General features: G+C 39.5%; 1 long non-coding RNA gene across 1 annotated transcript in view; it reads left to right on the forward strand.

Moving 5' to 3' along the window:
• The window catches only part of LOC122427600, a 66,980-nt gene that overhangs the window by 33,753 nt on the left and 9,585 nt on the right, over nt 1–23,642 (forward strand). Inside the window, exons 2-3 of the long non-coding RNA XR_006265493.1 lie at nt 3,471–3,606; nt 16,822–16,879. This is a non-coding gene — a long non-coding RNA (uncharacterized LOC122427600). The remainder of the gene's footprint in view (nt 1–3,470; nt 3,607–16,821; nt 16,880–23,642) is intronic.

A 23,642-nucleotide genomic window follows, 5' to 3' on the forward strand; every position in this document is an offset into this window, starting at 1 on the left:
GTAGGCAAATACCAGTGACATTACAAGCAGAGCAAACTGGCCCAGGACAATTTTGGTAAGAGACCCACGGTTTTCATCATGACCTTGTATGGAAACAAAACTTGATCTCCTTCATGCTAAAGCTTCCGGAGCTTTCAACCTCCAAAAAGCATGCATGATGGATTGGTCGTACACTAAACCAAAGTAACTTCAGAATCTGACCCCACTCATGTTAATGCTTCTGCAGACCTCAACCTCCAGAAAGTATGCAGGAGATAGTGGTCAGGCATCTGAGACTGAAATAACCTGATAAAAGGTTTGGATCCCTGAGAGAAAAGATGAAAAGAATTTGTCATTCTATTCTTTAATCTCAAGGCAAATGGGCATAGCAGGAGGCAGTTTGAAATGTATAAACTGACAGTTTTTGGAGCCAAAAAAATCTGTATCCAGTCCTGACTCATTCACTTTTTAGTTCCTATGCTCATTAAAGTTAATACTAAATAATAATGATAATAACAACAGCTAACACCAACCAGTCCATCCTAAAGGAGATCAGTCCTGGGTGTTCATTGGAAGGACTGATGTTGAAGCTGAAACTCCAGTACTTTGGCCACCTGATGTGAAGAGCTGACTCATTTGAAAAGACCCTGATGCTTGGAAAGATTGAGCGTAGGAGGAGAAGGGGATGACAGAGGATGAGATGGTTGGACTTACCAACCATCACCAACTCAATGGATATGAGTTTGGGTAGGCTCCAGGAGTTGGTGATGGACAGGGAGGCCTGGCATACTGCAGTTCATGGGGTCGCAAAGAGTCAGACACGACTGAGCGACTGAACTGAACTGAACTGAGCACTTACATATGTTTATTACATGCCAGACTGTTCTAAGTGCCTTACATATGTTAACTCATCTTGGTCCTGAGAAAAAGAAAATCCACCAAGAAGACACTTCTATCATATTTTACAGTGAAAGAAACATCACTTCACTGTTGGAATGATTGAGTAAATGGTACATGCTAGTCAACGGCAGAGCCAGGATTAAAACCCAGGCAGTGTAGGTTCTGAACCCATGTAGTCTGGCTTCAAACATGACGCTTACATCCACTGCATTTCCCTGCCTCCACGTGCCTCAGTACATCATCTGACTTTGAGAATCTATGTTTCATTGTCAAGTGGATATAATTCAAGTGGGTATAATGAGGCCAACCACAGTGACATGTTGAAGGATATGGTGTAGGGAGAACCCTGGATACCAAAGGAGCACCTAGACTAGGTCAAGTGCCTTTAATTTTCAACCTGTATGCTCATAATGTGTTCTGTGAATTCTAGGAAAATGCTAATAAAGTCAGTTATCTAGAGTATCCAAGAACAGCAAATGTATGGGTGGGTGGGTTGGACAAACTGGATGCTCCAGAATGTACTTTTCTGAAACTTTAATTGGTCCAGAAGGCAGTGTTAGTCTATAAAGTCAATTATCTCAATACTTCTAAATAAACAATGGCTTTTGCTGTCAACAGAAGCCCACCAAAGAGCAACAACCAGCTGGAGGTATGAGTCAAAAGGTGGGTGAGCCTGAGGGAAAACAATTATTTAGATCTGGAGCAGCCAGTTCCAGAAAAGTTCCTGATGTATGACCAGAACATTTCTAGAAGAGAAGAGGGAAGGCCAGTGTAATGAGAGGAACCTGCATGATCAAAGGCACTGAGGTGTGAATGAAAACTCCCTTTTCTCAGGGCTAGAGCAGAGTGAACAGTGAACAACAGTGAGGATGATGCAGGCCTGGGAAGCTGGACAGAATGATAGACGTCACACAGTGGAGTGTGGATTTCATTCTATGTGTGACAGGGAGCCACCAAGAGTTTTGGAAAGGACATCGGACTTGTGCTTTAGCAAGACAATTTGTGCAGTGTTGTGTGTGGATTAAAGGGGAAAGTATAGCCATCAGGGAGACCAATTTTGAGGTAGAAAGTATAAGGGAATTTTTTTTTCACACCAATATATTAAAATATACACCAAAATACACCACTGTATTAAAATCTTGAGAGAGAAGGACCAAATATTATTTGCACTAAGAGTGAAAATAAATCATTGCTGCCTCTAATGAGATTAAAGTAAAAAACTGTAGTTCTTAGCAAAACTGCCACATAAAATTTTAGACACACAAAGAAAATAATTGTGTAACATGCACATATTTCCACCAGAGAATGGAATCTGGACGAAGTGGGCGAAGTAAGCAAAGAAATAAACAGCGTTCAGAGCTTAAGAAATGCCTTGCTTTTCACCAAGAAGGGCCAACACTGTTTTCTTTGAATTGGCTCTTGTATTTCCTTGAAAAGAAATTGATAGTGTTGTGGAAAATTCAACTATTGAAATAACAACGAAAACTGCAACCCAATATGAGGAAACTGGTATTATGTCAAAGCAACAAGTCACTGAACTTTTGACCCGCACACCCAAAAAAGTGGAGAGAATGTTTCAAAAGAATCAAGCCTGAATAATAGAAAACAGCACACCACTTCCCCTCATCCACATCTGACCTTGGGGGGACAGACAGGAACTTGGCTAACTTAGGTCGCCCACACTGGTCATTAATTCTCCACAGAATCCAAAGCCAAATACTGTTTCTTCAAGGTCCCTCCCATGACCCTCTTTCTAAGTAACATGTCCCCTCACTGAATATTCTTCCCCATACTGATCATTCTCACTACCTGTATGGGTAATTAGTCTAAACATTTGTTCTTCTCAAACAGGGCCTTTTAACTATTCTCTAAATATTTTATGTATACATAGTTTGTTTCTCCAATTTAACAGTAAGCATTTAAAATGGGAATATTTGGGTATATTTTTATAATACTTTCACTGGGGCATACAAAAAGAAAAAACAATAAAGCAACAGTAACAATAACAGCTAAGCCAGTCTGAATGCTAGTCATGTTTTCGGCACTGTTTTAAAAGCTATACATGTATTAATCACTACAACAGCTACATGAGGTTGATGCCAGTATTGCTCTCAGTTTACACTTGCGGGAACTGAAGTATAGGAGAGGTAATCATTTTTACCACAGTTACACAGCTTGTAGGCATATGATCTCAGGAAGTCTGATACCAGAATTGTGCTTCAAAGTACCATTTAATGTATTATTTTCTTTGAATTTGAATTCAAAAAGAAATTTGAAAATCAGAGGTGCTAGGTAGGAACTGGAGACGTGAGCTGGGATCAAGTAAGGTTTGGTTTTTTAAGAATTTGAGAAACAATTTTTTCGTAGCCTCCAAAAGATTTTGTGGCCCATCACACACAGAGTCATCTTTAACTTGGACACCAAGGGAAACATGGTGTCTTGGACCTCAGCCTCCACCGTGTTGCCTCTATTGTAGTCTGCTGTCACTTACTGTGATCTGAAAATAATGTGAATAAAGCAAATACAGTGGTACTAAGCAGAAGAAGCATACCAAACAGAAAACATATTCACTTCTCTCACTTTCTATTTAGTTAATGGCTGTGACTGGCCTGTGAGAAGAGTGAGGAGAAATGACTTCAGTGGCCCCACAGGAGTTCAGAGCAGAGAAAAGGGCTTCATCAGGTCTGGCACTGTTCTTGGGCACCAAGTCCCTCGTCTACCACCAGAGTGAGTACCTGCCTCCCTTTAAGCCAGAACAGCACACCCCACTGGAAAGCAGGGCTGAGCTGGGAAAGCTACAGGTACTATCTCCAAGCTCTCCTGGTCTTTGAGGCTTTGCGTTCTAGAATGGTCTATTCATTGTGTTTCAAATTCAATTTTTCTAGTGTACAGCTTGGCGCCTTAACTTTCTAACTCTCAGGTTTCAGTATAATCTCTTCTCTAGTTCTATCCCTATGCCCACTTGAGTACCTGGCCAGCTCACCACATTCTCATGAAGGAAGGGTTTGACCACAGGTAATACCTTATCAGAGTACAGACTCAACCAACCTGCACCTTAATTCACTCCTACCCTTATCATACCCATCATGTATCACGCACAAGGCCTATTCTGGGCATAACTGGCAGCAGGGAGATTGTAATAGGACACCTGAGGCCCTACTAGGTAAGCCTCTGATAAGAACATGACAAGTGAGCCCTCAAACTACTGTGCTGCCCTGAGACCACCACGCAAGAGAGCCTGGCCAGCCTCCCTGAGGAGAGGGACCACTGCAGTCAACACACAGAACCAACCTCGAGAAATGTGAGTGAGGTCCTCTTGTCTCTGCTGTGCTGACAGATGACTGCAGCCATATCAGAAGTGACCCGAGGCAGGGCAACAAAAGAATCACCCAGCTGAGCCCTGGCTCCTCAGATCGCAGACCTTCCCTGCCCAAACTGCTAAGATGTAGTCATTTATGAGCAGATAATATTAAGTAGATTTTGGCAAGGTTTGTTACGAAGAAATAGATAACTTCTAAAATCTCCAAGTGAAAATTGAGAAAAGAATCTTAATGTCTCTTAAAGTATCACCATGATACAACATACTATCTTCTTCAACAGTCGCCATTAAACCATTAAACCGAGGTATAGTGTCTAACTTCCCTTTCACTGCTGCCAGAACTACAACATCATGCATGCACACATTCTTCAATCTCTTGCTTGCTCTATCAGATGTTCTTCTGGACTTTCCATTTCATATTGCTATATTTCTAGCTCAGTCCTCTTAATTAATCCCATTCCCATATTTCCAGCTTCTTCAGTCAATGAAAAGTAGCCATCACTTACTATGTAGCAGAAACTGTCAGTTTCTCACCATCAATTTATCAAGCAGACACCATTGTTCTGTTCACTTTACATAAGAGAAAGCTGAAGTACAGTAGATTAAGTCTACTCAAAATCACAAAGCTAGTAATGGTTGATGGAGCTAGGATTTGAATCCAGGCAGAAAGGCTCAAATTCAAACCCTTAAAATTTACACTGGGCTGTACAAAACTCTCCAGGTGACCCCTCAACCCCCCAAGGCACTCCAGGCTTTACATTTCAAAACCAAACTCATCCTTTTCTCTTACAAACCTCACATTCCCTTCTTTGATAAATACCTTTTACTTATATGCCCAAAGAATAAACTTCCCACACATCACCAGGAGGTGAGGAACCTCACCCCCTGGAATCCATGCACTCTCATTCATCTCACTATCACTGCCTTACATCAGGATATCATTATTTTCATCTTAAATAACTGCAAATAAGCTTGCTGCTAGTGTCCTTACCTGTGACTGGATGGGTGAGCCACTTTTCCTCTTCACTATCTTTTTGTTTTCCCTCAGTCCGTATCTACATCATTAAGGATATACTTTGCCAGCAGAATATACCATGACAGGTACAAGATAGTTGGCCATAGTGGTATGAGTATGACTATGTATGATTATTGGAGCTTGTGGGTGTGTGTTTGTGTGCGTGTATGTGTAAGAGGCAAGTGTTGCTTCTGGATAGGGCAACCAATTCCTTCCAGTTTGCCCCACCAAATTTCCCCTATTTTAGCACTAAGAGTCTTACATCCCAGAAAACTGCTGCCTTCCAGGCAAAACCCAACAACTGGTCAGCCTTCCAGGGGGAGTGACTGAGTAGTGGACTTAATTACGTCACTCAATGCGGAAGGCTGTGCTGATGTTCTGCCTCTACTGAAGCCAGTTGACATTATGGCTTCTCTCTCTCCCTTTCACAAAACTAACCAGAAAGAGGAGTGATAATAAATACCACCAGTCTCTTATATCCTCATTTAAATCAACCTACCAGCATCTTCTGATATAGATGACTGTGGTGTGCTTCTTAAAATGCTGTCTTCACTTGGTTTCCAGCCCTCACACTCTCCTGATTTTTCTCTAGTCTTAATTTCTCAACCTTCTTTGATGACTCCTCTTTCATTGTCTATCTTCATGTTGGAAAGCCCCAACCTTCTGTTTGGCCCTAGAGATTTTCTCTTTTAGTATCTACTGGATACATGACCTTATCTAATACACTCTCAAGTTCAGAATCAACTACAGAATAGATATAAAGTCAAGAAGAGGAGATTAAAATGTCACTTTGGTACTGATTTTTAATATATTTATACTGGAGAATATGGTTGAGTCACAGATAACTGGGCTTGCTAATATTTTAGTGACTATCCCATTCAGAGATAGTTACATTTAGACAACCACAGGTTTCTCCCAAAGCAAATGGACTTTAGAAAAACCCACAGTATGAAAGACTAGAAAATGTATATTCTCTGAAGGTAGACATCCCCAAAAGATACAAGAAATTAATTAACTATGAATAGTGCATTCTGTCTTCCAAAATGACCAATTAGTTGTGTCAACCCTCTTCCCCTGGGGAACAGTGACTAAGAAGTCAGGACTGGGACACTGATGGCAGTTGGGCTTCCCTTGTAGCTCAGTCAATAAAGAATTTTTCTGCAATGCAGGAGACCCGGGTTTGATCCCTGGGTCAGGAAGATCCCCTGGAGAAGTAAATGGCAACCCACTCCAGTCTTCTTGCCTGGAGAATCCCATGGACAGAGGATCCTGGAAGGCTACAGTCCACAGGCTTGCAAGAGTTGGACACAACATACCAATTTACTTTAATGACTTTCCACTATATCTCCTTCCTTGAGATTCAGATTTACTTGTCCACCCACCTACCCAGCCTCTCTGCCTGAAAGTCTAATAAGCATTTCAAACTCAACATGTCTAATAGAGAACTTGAGTTTTTCATTATCCTCTTCACTTCTGGGTTAGTTTGCTAGGTTTGCTTGGGTATTGCTATGCCATAATAAAATGCCATAGGCTGGGAGGCTTAAACAATAGAAATTTATTTTCTCACAGTTCTGGAAGCTGGAAATCTAAGATCAAGGTGCCAGCAGGGTTGGTTTCTCCTGCGGTCCCTCTCCATGGCTTGCAGACAGCCTCCTTCTCGTCTACTTCACATGCCTTTTCTCTGCACACATGCATCCCTGATGTCTTTCTCTTCTTATAAGAACACAAGCCATATTAGATTAGAGCCTGTCTTATGAACTTCTTTAACCTTAATTTCCTCTTTATAGGCCCTATCTCTAACTACAGTCACATTGGGAATTAGGGTTTCCAAACAGAAACTGGGAGAAAGATAGAACCCAGTCCATTAACAACATTTTCCCACAATCTGGCCCCCATTTCAGGAAATGGCACTACCATTGACCAGTTGCCAAAATTTTAGGAATCATGTAGGACATATCCAGCACATTAGCAAGTTATTAACACCATTTCCATATCCCACCACCTCCGTTTACAGACTCCAGGTTCAACCATTATCTTCAGTTCAGTTCAATTGCTCAGTTGTGTCTGACTCTTTGAGACCCCGTGAATCGCAGCACACCAGGCCTCCCTGTCCATTACCAACTCCCAGAGTTCACTCAAACTCATGTCCATCAAGTCAGTGATGCCATCCAGCCATCTCATCCTCTGTTGTCCCCTTCTCCTCTTGCCTCCAATCCCTCCCAGCATCAGGGTCTTTTCCAGTGAGCCAAGTCTTCGCATGAGGTGGCCAAAGTATTGGAGTTTAAGCTTCACCATCAGTCCTTCCAATGAACACCCAGGACTGATCTCCTTTAGGATGGACTTCTTGGATCTCCTTGCAGTACAAGGGACTCTCAAGAGTCTTCTCCAACACCACAGTTCAAAAGCATCAATTTTTCGGTGCTCAGCTTTCTTCACAGTCCAACTCTCACATCCATACCTGACCACTGGAAAAACCATAGCCTTGACTAGACGGACTTTTGTTGGCAATGTAATGTCTCTGCTTTTTAATATGCTATCTAGGTTGGTCATAACTTTCCTTCCTTCCTTTTAATTTCATGGCTGCAATCACCATCTGCAGTGATTATGGAGCCCAAAAAAATTAAGTCTGACACTGTTCCCACTGTTTCCCCATCTACTTCCCATGAAGTGATGGGACCAGATGCCATGATCTTAACCGTTATCTTATACCTGCTCTATTGAGGCAGTCTCCTAACTGGTCTTCCTGCTTCCTTTCTTGCCTTTCCTGCTTCCTTTCTTGCCCTGCCATAGTCTATTTTCCATATATCCATCAGAGGTATCTTTAAAAGTCAATCAGATATTACTGCTTCTCTGATTTGAACACTCCCATGGCTTCTCATTACTCTAGAATAAAACCCAGTATAGTCTCTGACTCACCATGATCTATCCCTTACCTCGCTGTCCTTACTGCACATCACACTTCCCTACCATTCCCTCAACTTCAGTCACTTTGACCTTGATTTTCTTAAAGCAGGAAAAGCTCATTTCTATGTCACAACCATTGCAATGTAGTGGTCCTTGTCCTTCTGCCTGGAATTCTGTAGGATTGTTTTCCCCTTTTAATTTTATTTATATCTCTACAACTGTATCTTCTCTAATAGAATCTTCCTTATTTACAGTACACCTCCCCCCCACCATGACTCTCCACTCCCTTACCGTCCTCTATTTTCCCTCAAAGCATTTATGACTACCTGAACCTACAGTGGATTTGTATTTGCTAGTTGTTTACTGTTAGTCTTTTCTAGTAGACTGCAAGCTTCAAGAAGCTTCTTGCCCTCCACTGTACTGAGAACAGTCCTTTAGCACAAAACAGAAAATTTGATCATGCTACTTGCTTTCTTAAGTGCTCCAGCATCTGACTTCTCACCCAGTTAAAATCTTAGCATTTTACGTGGTATATAATAAAGTCTTCCTACTCTTCAGTTTCACCTCTAGCTACTCTCACCATGCAGCCTGAGCTCCAGCCCCTAATAACCTTTTCAAGACCAGAGTCATGCTCACTCATCTTGGAATGTTTGACCTCTAGCATAGTACCTGGCACAAAATGGCTACAAAGCAACTGACATGAAGTGGCAGGAATTATTATATAAAGCAGAGAGCATAAAGTGTCTGCATTTTACATTTAACTAGTTTGCTACTATGTTGATAAAATGGTGATAATAAAATTATTGCTACCAATCCCACAGGTTTATTGCTTTTTCAAAAAAATCAAATTCATTAATATTTATAAAACACCTGCTATGTGCCTGGCACCATCCCAGATGGTGGGAATACATTAGTGAGTAGATCAGATGAAGATTTCAGCCTTCATGAAATTTACGCTCTAGTAAAGGGAATATATTTGAACACAGACACACACACACACACACACACACCCACCCCCCAAGTGCAACAGAGAACTAAATCAAGAAAGAAGGGTGAAGAGTATCTGGTGCAATGCATATTACATTTCACATCTGGTGGTCAGGGAAGTCCTTACAAGGATGATGACATTTGAACAGAGACTTGAAGGTGTTGAGGGAACAAGCCAGGTAGGAGTTTCTGGGGAAAGAACATTCCCTTCAGAGGACACAACAAAGGCAAAGGCCCTGAAACAAGAGCACGGTCTACAGAGCTCAAGGCTCTGTGGTGTCTAAGTGTCGGTAAATATAAAAGGATCAAATCATACGGATGCTCCCAGACCACAACTGAATTGAAGGTGGGAGGAGAAGGGAACCACAGAGGATGAGATGATTGGATGGTATCACTGACTCAATGGATATGAGTTTCAGTAAACTCCGGGAGTTGGTGATGGACAGGGAGGCCTGGCGTGCTGCAGTCCATGGGGTCACAAAGAGTGGGACACAACTGAGCTACTGAACTGAACTGATGATAAATTTAATAAATAACAAAGCATCTCTGGATAATCCCCCAATATTTGGAAACTAAATAACACTTCTAACCACCCCATGGATCAAAGAAGAAGTTAAAGGGAAAATTAGAAAGTACTTTAAACTGAATGAAATTGAAGACACAAAATATCCAAACTTTGTGAAATTTATGGAACTAAAACACCTATATTAAAAAAGAACAAAAGTTTGAAATTAATGACTTCAGCTTCTGCCTAAGAAGCCAAAAAAATAAAAGCATATAAAACTCCCCAGAGTAAGGAGAATAAAATATACTGATAAAAATCATAGTAGAAAATAATGAAATAGAAAATACAACAAAAGAGAGAGAGAGAGAAACAATTAAAAAGAAAACTTACTCTTCAGGAAGTCAATAAAACTGATAAACCTCTCACAAGCAAGATCAGAAAAAGAAGACACAAACTACCAATATCAGGAAGGAGAGGTTACATGACAAATTCTACTGGTATTAAAAGAAAAATAAAGAAATATTATGAACAACTTTATGCCAAGGAATGCAACTAAACCTGCTGAAACATACAAATTTCTGGAATAGTGTGAGCTACCATAGCTTATTCAAAAAAGAACAGATAATGAGTAGCCCTGTATCTATGGTTCAAGATGGCGGAGTAGAAAGACATGTGCTCATCTCCTCCTGCAAGAGCACCGAAATCAAATCTATTTTTAAATGTCATCTATTAAAGTTGAATGAAAACCCTTTCCACAAAGAAACATCTAGGACCAGAGGATTTCATTAGTGAATTCCACCAAACATTTAAGCAAAGTATCATACCTATTCTAAACAAACTCTTCTACAAAATTTAACAGGAGGGAAATTAAAAGATGCTTGCTCCTTGTAAGAAAAGTTATGACTAACCTAGACAGCATAGTAAAAAGCAGAGACATCACTTTGCCAACAAAGGTCCATATAGTCAAAGCTACGGTTTTTCCAATAGTCATGTATGGATATGAGAGGTGGACCATAAAGAGGGCTGAGGACTGAAGAATTGATGCTTTCTAACTGTGGTGCTGGAGAAGACTCTTGAGAGTTCCTTGCACAGCAAGAAGATCAAACCAGTTAATCCTAAAGGAAATCAAACTTGAATTGAATATTCATTGGAAGAACTGATGCTGAAGCTGAAGCTCCAATACTTTGGCCATCTGATGCGAAGAGCCAGCTCACTGGAAAAGACCCTGATGCTGGGAAAGATTGAGGGCAGGAGGAAAAGGGGGCAACAGAGGATGAGATGGTTGGATGGCATCATTGACTCAATGAACATGAGTTTGAGCAAGCTCTGGGAGATTTTGAGGGATGGGGAAGCCTGGCATGCTACAGTTCATGAGGTCACAGAGAGTAGGACACGACTTAGTGACTAAACAACAGTACTTTGCAACTCATTCTCTGAGACCGGCATTATCTCATACCAAAACCATGCAAAGATAGTAATGAAAACTAAAGCTCTTGTGAGAATAGATGTAAAAATTCTTAACAAAACTTTAGCAAGTTGACTGAGACCATATATAAAAAAGGTAATAGCTCAGGGTCAAGAAGGGGTTTATCCTAGATGTACAGTGTTATTAATAGAAAAAGAGCAAGGAGGCCCAGGTGCCTAGACTAAATGAGTCGTGAAAATGAGCTAAGATCTGAGAAGAGGAACTAGATCATGAAAGCCACAGCATAGGTTCTAGATCACTTGACTTAATTGGTTTTAGTGGCCCTAAGCTGAATGCACAATACTAATGGTGAGAATTTGAGACCCTTTTAATAGGCAAAAAAGGAAGATTCGGGGGGGAGAGTGAATACCAGAGAGAACTATCAACCTCAATATAAAGCCTTAGACTTTAAATCTGAGAAGCTATTACAGAAGAGTGATATAATATCATGGCTTGACTCTGTTTTAATAATCTATTTTGTTGAGAACATATTTTAGTAGAGTAAGTTTAGACACAAGTAAACCAAATAATAACATGTAAATGAACGTATTCTATAAATTATAAGTCAAATATTGTGATAACTTAGTCATTTCTTAGCACATCATGTCTGACATATTCTGCTCTACATATATTTCTTACAAAGAATAGACTTTTAATCAAACACATTTTGATAGGGAGGGCTCGCAGAGAAATGTGGGAACCTTGCTTGGTTGTGGGGTGATCACTGAAGTACAATGGTGTTCACCAAACCCTTTTACTACACATCCCTCAGTTTTATTGTCATAAACAAAATGTAATGTTTAATGGTAGGACCTTAGAATAATATGACATTCCTAATGTCATGGTCCTGACTTAACTGTGATGCCAGGAATACATAATATTTAACATTTTCCCAAAGCATTGATCTCCCCTGGATCAGCCATCTGCAGTCCTTGTCTTCCTTACTGATGGTATCTTACAGGATTTAACTCCTGCGTGTGTCAGAGTAAGCCTGAAGAAGCTTCCTCTACTACGAGGCACAATGGTGTCAAGTTTCCAAGGCATAAAGATAGATATTAGATATGGTATTTACTTGCAGTGACTGGAGACAACTTAAAACTCCCAGAAAGCGAAAAACTAGAAAGACCGAGGAAGAAGAGCCAAAAGTATAACCAGATTAATGAAACAAAGGATCAAGTCCAAGATGTAAAGCACCAGTGGGTGACAAGTTCATGTCCAGAACAGCTGGAATCAGAATTTTTGTTCAATGTGGTGGATATGGAATAAAAAATAGAGTTTCCTTTTACAAAAGATCTGGGATATGCTCAGGGGTAGAATGGCCATTTAAAAACATATATAATAAAAAAAAAACATATATAATACAACACATGCCTAATTTTTTGTTCAAGATCATAATGATTTAGTTTGTTTCAGCATTCCTAACAGAATAATACAATGGTGAGAGTGCTAAGTTCCCTCACAGCTGGACAGGGAAGATTTTTTTGGAAGAAGTAAATACCAGGTAGAGAATTATCAACATCATCCACGTATAAGTCAGTTCTGCTGACATGAAAATGTTTTTCACAGGTAGTCTTTGCAGTTTCTATTTAGCACACAGGCCTTCTACCTGGGAAAGTCCAGCTTGGTGATGACATTTCGGTCCAGCTCACAAAGTTACCTGTGCTTCAGGGTAATGTTTTTTAAAGCTGAACATTATTTGGAAAACAAAAGTGATGAGCCAACTAACCCACACATGTCATATTGAAATCTTAGGAGGAAATTACTGCCTACAAAACACATATACATACGCACACAACCACTTTTTAACATTTTTGAGTTTCACCGAGTTCTATTTAGTTGACTTCGGAATGTTTGAAACATATTGAAAATTTCTGAGAAATTTTGTTTCAATAATTTTCTTATAGAAATGCTCGGGAAATAAAAATGTTTTATTTTATTCATTTACGTATTCACTCAGTAAGCAAATGCTGAAATGTATCCTCAATACTTAGCATTCAGCTTATAACAATGAAAAATTGCAGTTCATGTACTCAAGGACTTTAGTGAAGAATAGGAGCATATGCAAGTAGCTATAATTCAAAGAGACAAGGTGATCAGAGAAGTATAAACAACGTACTTGGGGTTAAAGAGAAGGAAGTGTCTAACTGCCAGGGTCTTTGAAGAGCAACAGAAAGAGTTATATAAAACTTCAATCTTCATGGATTAGAAAGAATTTATGAAGGTGAGAAGCAGAAAGCATGACATTTCAAGCAGAGAGAATAAAATCTGAAGGTACAAAAGAGCATGTTAAGCCTTATGCTATATTGAAGAAGCCTTCTACCTTTCGTACCCCCAATACCTAGCACCTAACCAGTAATGAATTTTAGCCTACTGATCTTGTGATTGAGAATGAAAATGTTGTGATCATTTTGTGCTTATTATGAAATTTTGATAATGACTATAATGACAAAACAGGATCATGCTATAGAACTTGATCAAAGTGTCCATGTGGCTATGCTAACCAGTTATTTACTACCTCAATCAGCCTGCTTGCATTTTCCATTTTCAAACCCTTCAGTGTCCTCTGAGAAAGTACAGTATCAAATTTCACACACACAACCAAATTGTTCCAAAGTAAATCAGGAAAGTAAGAGAGATGATAGAATAAAGAAAATTAGTGCAAACTAAGATTGGACTAATTCTATTATGTATACCCTACTATATGTTCTATAGTCTTTAAAATAAAAGCAATTTATCACTAGACTAAAAATAAACAGAATGTACAGCCCAGAAGTAGGAGCTATTAGATATAGCATCATGATAGTCAATAAAGGAGACACCATTAATCAACGAGAAAGTGAAGGTTTGGCCAATAACTGCTGTCTGAGTGATTAGTTAGCAATTTGGAAAAAATCTATTTAGAACCTTATTTCATTTCACTCACCAAAACAAACTGTAAAAAAGTTAAGGAAGTAAATATAAAAAATCAATATGCATATCTATGGCTGATTCATGTTGATATTTGGCAGAAACCAACAAAATTCTGTAAAGCAATTATCCTTCAATTAAAAAATAAATAAAATTTTTTAAAAAGAAATAAAGCATAAAAAATCAGAAATTAGTTGGAAGAAAGAAGCAACATGAATATTTATCAAGTGTCTAGAGGCAAAACAATTTACTAAGCTTAAAAATAATAAAAGACATAAGGGAGAGAATGAAAGATTACACTATATGAAAATACAAAACTTCATATACAAACTCTGAAAATCATGAGCTTAGTATCAAGTTGTAGAAATGCCTACAGAACATACTAAAAGCATTAACATCTTTATAGTATTAGGAGCTTACATAACTTGACCAAAAACTCCACATAAAAAGGGAGGGATAAAATACTTTAAAAATTTTAAATTGTTGCTGTTGTTTAGTAGCTGTCTGACTCTTTGGGACCCCATGGACTACAGCACACCAGGCTTCCCTGTCTTTCACTGTCTCCCAGAGTTTCCTCAAACTTATGTCCATTGAGTCGCTGATGCCATCCAACCATTTCATCCTCTATTGCCCCCTTCAGCTTCAGCATCAGTCCTCCCAATGAATATTCAGGGTTGATTTCCTTTAGGCTTGATCTTCTTACTGTCCAAAGGACTCTCAAGAGTCTTCAACACCACAGTTTGAAAGCATCAATTCTTCATCCCTCAGCCTTCTTTATGGTCCAACTTTCACGTCCATACATGACTATTGGAAAAATCAGAGCTTTGACTATATGAACCTCTTTTGGCAAAATGATGTCTCTGCTTTTTACTATGCTGCCTAGATCTGTCATAGCTTTTCTTTTAAGAAGTGCCTTTTGATTTCATGGCTGAAGTCACTGTCCACAGTGATTCTGGAGCCCAAGAAAATACCTGTCACTGTTTTCATTTTTCCCCCATCTATTTGCCATGAAATGATGAAACCAGACGCCATGATCTTAGTTGTTTGAATGTTGAGTTTCAAGCCAACTTTTTCACTCTCCTTTTATTCTCATTAAGAGGCTCTTTGGACTTCCCCTGGTGGCTCAGATGGTAAAGAATCCGCCTGCAATGTGGGAGACCTGGTTTGATCCCTGGGTTGGGAAGATCCCCTGGAGAAGGGAATGGCTAAGCACTCCAGTATTCTGGCCTGGAGAATCCCATGGACAGAAGAGTCTGGCTGGTTACATTTGTGACCACGGGGTCACAAACAGTCGGACACAACTAAGCGACTTTTACTATTTTCAAGAGACTCTTTAGATCCTCTTTGCTTTCTGCCATTAGCGTGGTATCATCTACATATTTGAGGTTGATATTTCTCCCAGCAATCTTGATTCTGGCTTGTGATTCATCCAGCAGGGAAATTTAAAATTATTGTATTTATAACTAATCAATACACATATAAAACTTATATTCATTGCTGGTAGTAGAAATAAAACAACACTAAGATATCATTGTTTGGCAGATAGCAATGGTATTTTTCTAACTAATAATAATACTCAGTGCAGATGCAAAAATGGTACAGTGTAGAATCTTTGTGTTTAGATAATGGGGCTGATATTATTTTTAGTTTATTGATTTTTTAATGACAAGGAAGCCTGGTGTGCTGCAGTCCATGGGGTCACAAAGAGTCGGACACAACTTAGCAACTGAACTGAACTGAACCGAATGCAATTTCAATCAGATAAAATGCTTTCGTTTTTTTAAACTACAGCAGAAAGTTGTAAGTTACAGAGAAAACTTGCACATTAATACAAAAGTAAATGTAGCAGATTGCCTATACATTTTTTTAAAGAAGAAAATTAAGCAAGGAGGATGCAGTACTTGTTATATGGCTATTAAAGCTGCCTACAAAATTACTGTCATCAGATTAAATGTGATGCTGGTAAAGAAAGAGACAAATCAGCAGTGGCCAGTAAAAGATCCAATTACCAATGATTACTTTATATGTAACAAAATTAACATTTTCAATATAGTAGGGAAAAATCAGGCTATTTATAAATGGTGTTATGATTATTGATTCACTAGAAAAAAGTCTGTTTAATCTTTATCTCACAGTTAAATACAAAAATTTATATACACATATATATGAAGTATGTACATATATGAGTGTGTATAAAAGTATATATACGCAATTTGTTCTTTCACTTACACTTTGGATTTTTTTCATCAGTATATGTATCTTATTCTTGTTTAATGACCTTTGAATGTAACAATTTATTTAACTTTTTTTTATGGACATAGGTCTTGGTTCCAAGTTTTTAAGGATACATTCATAGAAACAATTAGTAGGCAAAAATATATGAGCATTTAAAATAGTTTTGGTAAAATTATTGGCAGAAAATTCTAGAAAAAATTCCTCATGTTGTCTCTTTTTTAAGGGATTATTTTCACTTGGTTCATTGATGTTTTAATTTGCCCACTATTATACTTAATCAAGATAAGTTTTAATTGAGCACTTTTCTTGCTTCTGACAGTGAGCAAATGACAGGGGCAGATGGTATGGGGACAGTCAAAGGATACAACAGAAAGTCCTTATCTGTAGGACCATTCAAAAAAAAGAAAGAAAAATACAGATATTTAAGTACCAAATTGGGTGATAATGTCTAGTGTATATGCTTTAAAAGAATCAGAAATAAAATATTTTTTCAAAGGTAAAACTAAACTATTTTCTGTAAATACATCTTAATATTTATGGTGATTAATGCTAATAATAATATCCATGATAATTGACTGACTGCAGTTATTTCTTCTATACCATAGGAAAGTTCAAAACGCATGAATGATCCTGAGATAAAGCCAATGAGCACTTCTTAACCAGGTACTAAATGCTAAGTGCTTTGCTTGGTCTCTTCTTGTCATGGCTTGACAGGAGGATGCTTCGCCAGCGATTCTTTAAAATGAGAGACAGGTTTAGAGACCAAAGATTAAAAAACAGAAGTTAGCATCTGTAAAGCCCCTAATATCTGCCAAGCACTGCACTAGAATCCTGAAGAACACTGCTTCTGTTTCACAAAAACTTGATATTCTAAGTGGAGCTCGAAGATACCTTCCAACTGGAGATCAAAGGAGTAAGTACTGAAGACAGAATGGAGTCCCCAGGGACATCACCCTAAGGGATACAAGTTTTCATTTGAGGAAGAGAAGTTAGAGGTACATGAGAATGGCCTTTGGCTAACAGAAGTCAGCTCACCTAGATATGCCCAGGAGATCACCCTACCATCAACACAACCCCCACCTTCCACTACAGGTCTCCAAATGCCAACGGCTGACTCATCTGGAATACAAAAGGCCAATCTGCTCCAATCATAACTCTGTGTACCATTTATTCTCCAGAGTCCTCCAGTGGTTAGGCCAAGACTAGATTTTACCTGTGACTATATCCATGGTGAACAATCGACCCTTTCCTGTTTTGCCTCTCTGTCTTTGTTATAAGTTTTTCAAGAAGAACATTTTCTCAATGAGTCATTTGGCTTAAATCTATCCCAGGTTCTGCTTCTAAAGAACCCAACCTGTGACAAAGGGGCTTTGGGGGTCCTGGCTGTATTTCTATGTGTATCATACCTAACATTTTCTAATCATCACAATGACTCTTCAAAGTAGGTACTGTTACTCCAGTTTTATGCATGGAATATTAAGATTGGTCCACTGAGCCAGATTCAGCAAAAAGACAAATCCCAGAGAAAATAGGAGTTAACTGTTTAAATAATTCCAAAAGGAAAGGCCAAAAGCTGCCTTTAATAAAGTGGTGTTTCACTATCCCACTCTAGAGCCATCCATTCTAACTTTCTACAAATTTGCCCTTCAGAGAAAAGTCATACCTAAGATGACATAAGTGACATTTTATCAATCCTTGTTACAAAGTCACTGTTCTCTATCTTTAATCTTACTCATTTCTGATCCTGGGCCATGTGGAACTTACTAAATATTGCATTGGCCAAAAAGTTTGTTTAGGTTTCTCCATAATATCTTACAGAAAAACCCAAGTGAAGTTTTTGGCCAACCCAATAAATATTTTTCAAATTAATATACGCACAAGGACTCTAAGATCTAAACAGAGCTGTCTTGTCTCTAGGCTTGTAGTCTCCATCATTTGTACCTTCCCTAGAGCTAGACTCATTTCCCCATTGTGAGCCTTTTGACTTGAACGCAATAACATTTCTCTACCTCACCTTCCAGTTGAGTGGGTCAGGATCAATAATAGATTCATAAATATACAAATCTGGAAGTCTCAAACTACACTCTGAATCAACTGGAACTTCCTGGACCAATTTTCCAGTCTTGAAGTATGCCTTCATATGACCAACAAGAATGGCAAGTATGCACTGAATGGGACATTACATCACACTTGACCAAGTGAAAGAAAACTTAACTGAGTACAGAGTGGTATTATCAGTGTTTAGGCTATAGTGTGTTACAGTCCATTGGTCAGCTGATATTAATGAAAGGGCCTACCTATTAATGTTCATAGCTAAATCAGAGCTTTTCACTATATAGCTACCCAATTAGGTCCTATGCTAAGGTGTACTTCATACACATTAGTAATCTCTTGAAAGACTGCCTAAATCAGACTAGGTATCTTGGAACCCAATAGTCCAGAAAAATAAAGAGAAGTATAGTTGCTTGGAGGAACAGGACATTATGAGTGAAACAGAAGTGTCTTTAAAGATAACCCATCACTACAACCCAGTCCACTGTCATGGCTGGCTCATAGAGCATCGTATTTTCCACTGAGAAGCTGCAGATTCCAAAATGTAGTAGAACACTGACAACAAATACTTCACAAGATTCTCAAGAATTCCTCAAGGCACTACATTCATAAACTAGGGACTCAGCTAGGTTATGAGCTGCCTCAACTGCTTCAACATCTCTTCAGCTGCTTCAACATTTCAAATTTTCTGAATCTTCCAGTTCATACCTGTTATGCCCTTAATCCAAGAACATGTGTATTCAGTTCAGTTCAGTTCAGTTGCTCAGTCGTGTCTGACTCCTTGCAACCCCATGAACCACAGCACACCAGGCCCCCCTGTCCATCACCAACTCCTGGAGTCCACCCAAACCCATGTCCATTGAGTCAATGATGCCATCCAACCATCTCATCCTCTGTCGTCCCCTTCTCCTCCTGCCCTCAGTCTTTCCCAGCATCAGGGTCTTTTCCAATGAGTCAACTCTTCGCATCAGGTGGCCAAAGTATTGGAGTTTCAGCTTCAGCATCAGTCATTCCAATGAACACCCAGGACTGATCTCCTTTAGGATGGACTGGTTGGATCTCCCTGCAGTCCAAGGGACTCTCAAGAGTCTTCTCCAACACCACAGTTCAACAGCATCAATTCTTTAGCATTCAGTTTTCTTTATAGTCCAACTCTCACATCCATACATGACCACTGTATTACTCCCTATCCAAATTATTTCCTTACAGATATCACCATGAAGCAGGGATGTCAGAGGTGGGAGTAATTACACTGTCAGAAAGATACCAATTTTTTCTTCCAATGCTGGAAGGCAGAGATGAAAATAAGCAACAGCATCAGTCTTAGACCTACAAATTTATAACTACAGATTTTTAAAGCTCATAGTAGAAAATAAAGAGAAAGAAATGGCATGGCAGGCAAACACATTTGGGGTGACTTAAAGAACAGAGCAAGAATAATCACTTATGTCTGTCAGAACAGATGGATCTGGAAATAGTTTGATCTAGAGGGCCAAATGTGATTATAGTAAATTGTTTTTCCAACAAGTCTAAAGCCCATTTATGTTTAAAACAAAATAAAAACAAAACACTTTGAAGGAATCCAAATGACCAATACTGAAAAAATACAGGAAATAATGTTAATTCTATTTAATAAATTTCAATTTCTCTGACAAACCTATATCCAGCATTGCTTGCAATAGACCTGCTCGCATGGGAGTCACCCTGGAGGCTTCTTAACACAACAAAACAAGCAGACAAAATCTACTTAACCGTAAAGAAATCTTTATCTCAAATCATCTCCCCTGTAGTGATCTAGATTCAGGCTGAAGTTGTCACAGTGATTTTGCTCAGTAAAAAAGGACTGGGAAGGAGAATCCTGAGGGAGTGTCTTGCTGCCTCTTTTGAGTCTTTTTCGCTCTCTGTTTACATATTAACTGGCAAGTCAGCAGGTGCACAACTCTGATTCTAGAAAAGAACCCCTGGAATAGACACCAGATAAGCCACCTCCTCTTTCCACTCCCACTTCCCAGACAAGGAAGGTTAAACCTCAGAGGTCTGTTACTACTACACATGGGCGGAAAAGCAAAGCAGCAAAGCTGATGGCTGTGGCAGGGAGGCACTGCAGTTCTGCCACTCTTCCAGGTGAAATCCTGAGTTCACTTTGTGTGAATTACAACATTTTTATTTTTATCTTTCTTTCATGTGTAGAGAAGCCTCGACTACCCAGAGATAAGGAAAGTAACTCAAGGATGTTGGAAAAAGTACAATATTGACTATGGCTTTGGGCCTGGCAACTTCTAGACTCCCCATCTCCACTGCTGGGAATGGCTCTTGACACCACATATGCTTTCCGGGAATGTTTTTGAAGCTGAGCCCAAGAGGTTTCTCAGCTATGCTTGCAAAGTCTTTGCAGACAGCCAAGCAGATGCCCACTACATCTACTGCCCTCTACACAGCTTGAGCAGCTTTATCTGCTTAAATATTAACCTTCTGGTTCAGACTATATTTAAAGGGTTCCACTTAACGCACTTCATTCGGTTTCTGAAAACCAGTTAGATTTCTGGAGTCAGAAATGACTCCAGAGTCTGCATGACACTGACCACCCTCAGCTACATTCTTTTCTATGTCAGAGCACTATTTGTATGGTAGAATTTCTCCTCTTATAAAAGAGAGAAGATGTGCTTTCATCCTTGCAGGATACGTGTGATGGTGAATAAGATAAAACCTAAATTTACTCAGAGATAAATACTGCATATTAAGTGTTATAACCACACATCAATAGACTCCATTTTCAATTGTGGTTTCAAGAGTATTAGGCTATCTGCTGGACAGGGAGGCCTGGCGTGCTGCGATTTATGGGGTCGCAAAGAGTCGGACACGACTGAGCAACTGCACTGAACTGAACTGGCTTAGCTCACTCATCTTACCCCTTTGGTAAGACTAGCTCTTATATTTTTCATATAGTTAGATAAGGTGAAAAGATAAGATCTCACTTAGCTCATGCCTTCATTTTTTTAAGAGACCCCTCTGATTACTGTATGGAAAATAGACTGAAATGAGAAAGACTAGCAATGGGGAGATTAGTTAGGCAGCTAGTGTCATCACCCAGTCAAGAGATAAAAACCCATACTTCAAAGTACATTTACTTTCACAAGTTACGAAAGTACACAAGTCTCACATGGATGCCTACTGGATCGGCTTTTCCATACCAAAGAAGAGGGGGATAGTGCAACACTAGACTCTTGGTTCAAATTCCGGGGTGGCCATTGTAGAACCTTGATTCTTGCATCTTGGTAACTTGTTTCTTGTATCTATGTATCCATGTTTTCTCATCTTTAAAAGGAGGTTAGAAGTACCACATAGGATTGTCAAGAACACAGGAGTAAGTATACGTGAACTGTTCAAAATAGTGCTCATTGTTTTTTGCCTGGCATACAAGTGGGGCAATGTGGTTTGTAGCCCCAAGAGGGCAGCAGAGGAATAAGAACAGATGTGGAATTACACAAAGCCAGATTCACGTTAGTTATCAAAGATGTATTGTCTGATGCGGAAAAAAAAAAAACAGGAAGAAGACTTCTATGAATCATGCAAAATGGAAGCTGAGCTCGGGGTCACTTAGACCTTGCTATTTTGTTCTGGCTAACCATTCAAGACACAAGTATAGTCAAAGTCAATCCCTTGAGTAATAGATGCTACCTCCTGATGGGGAGTGGCAAGTTCTGGAAAAGCATATGGGGAAATATTCTTATATCCACTATTTAAAAAATATAATCAACCATAAAGTGGATCCTAGAAATATACACTGGATTCTTTCTCTCTCTCATTTTCACATGCAAAGCATGAGAAAGTCTTGGCAAAATACATTCTAAAATTAATTTGATCTCACTTCCACCGCTCCCCCGGGAGTCCAAGCTGACATGCTTTTCTCTCTGGGTTACAGCAAAGCCTCCTGAGAGGCTTCCTCGCTTTCAATTTAGCCCCACATATTTCTCTTTTAAACTAGAGCCAGTGAAACTTTTAAAAATGTTAACCTGATCATGTCACACTGCTCAGCTTAAAACCATCCAATGGCTTCCTATCATCCTTAAAATAAAAGCCTAAACTCTAACGGTGGCCTACAAAGACCCCCTGTATTCAGATCTCTCTCTCCTTTTCATTTCAGCTTTGGCTTTCCCTCCAGCACACACACACTGATCTTCTTCCTCTAATGCTAATGCCTGGAGGTGTTTTTGTCTCAGGGCCTTCTGTTCCCAAATCGCTTTATACCTGCCCTATCCCATTACTCACATCTCTGCTCAAATACCACCTCTCTGATCACCCAATATAATGAGCACTTCTTTTCCTTAACTCTGCTTTATTTTCTTGTCACTGAGATTGTTATTTATATATTTGATTCCTTGTTCACAGTCTGTTCCTCCCTCTAGAATATGAGCACTTCACAGACAGGACTTTGGGTTTTGTTCACTGCTTTTACTAACAGTATCTTGATCCATTCAATAAACATCTATGTTGAACACTGACTAAAGAATGTTTTTAGAAAGAAATACATTTTTTGTGTCCTTGCTGATTGAATGTGGCATAAAGTAAGCTGTATTTTCACTCTAATGAAAACATGTTTGTGCTCCCTATTAGTCATGGGCAATTCTTTCCTAGGACCCTGTGGTCTTATGGACTAGTTTGGGAATAGATGGCTGTTTCAGTGCGTACACTTTAGAGGTTTCAACTTGACACTGGCTGTTTATACTGCTGAAGTTTAGTCATGTCTGGGCTTGTTTAGTGAGTTGACGGTGATGCCCCAGAGAGTTCAATTCTAATGAAGTCTTTGGTTTTGAATGGTTGAAGATAAAGGAAGCTGCGGTTGGGGTAAATGCAAGAGGTAGGGAATGGGGGCAGGAAGGGACTCTGAGGGTAATGATGGCTAAGTGAACATGCTGTCACTTTTCTGGGCTTCTCAGCACCATCAAACATGCTACACTTGGAGAATTCTCCACCTCCTTGGCAGCTATGACACTGGGCTGCAACATAGGCCCCAGCAAACACATATACCAGAAAGGCATTGAATCACTGCAGAGAAACAAGTGTCACCTGGGATCCACTCTAGAGTGACAGACAGCAGGCAATTCCAGTTGCCAGAGGGAGGGGTGGCTAAGGTCACACACAAGCCAAGGCTGAACACCAGCAGTGGGTCTGTGGCCAGCAGAGGCAAGTGAGCAGTTTCTAGCAGACCAATTCCTCAGTGCAATTCTGGGCGTCGATCCTGACTGGGGAGCCTCCCAGTCTGGCTTCTGGCCTCCTGGGATATTCTGTATTCACTAATAAATTCCTTTTCTGCTCACACTATATTCCAATTAGCTGCAACTGAGAACTCTGACAGAGATGGGGAGTGGATGGA

Source organism: Cervus canadensis, chromosome 25 (assembly GCF_019320065.1).
Source record: "Cervus canadensis isolate Bull #8, Minnesota chromosome 25, ASM1932006v1, whole genome shotgun sequence".
Taxonomy (NCBI): domain Eukaryota; kingdom Metazoa; phylum Chordata; class Mammalia; order Artiodactyla; family Cervidae; genus Cervus; species Cervus canadensis.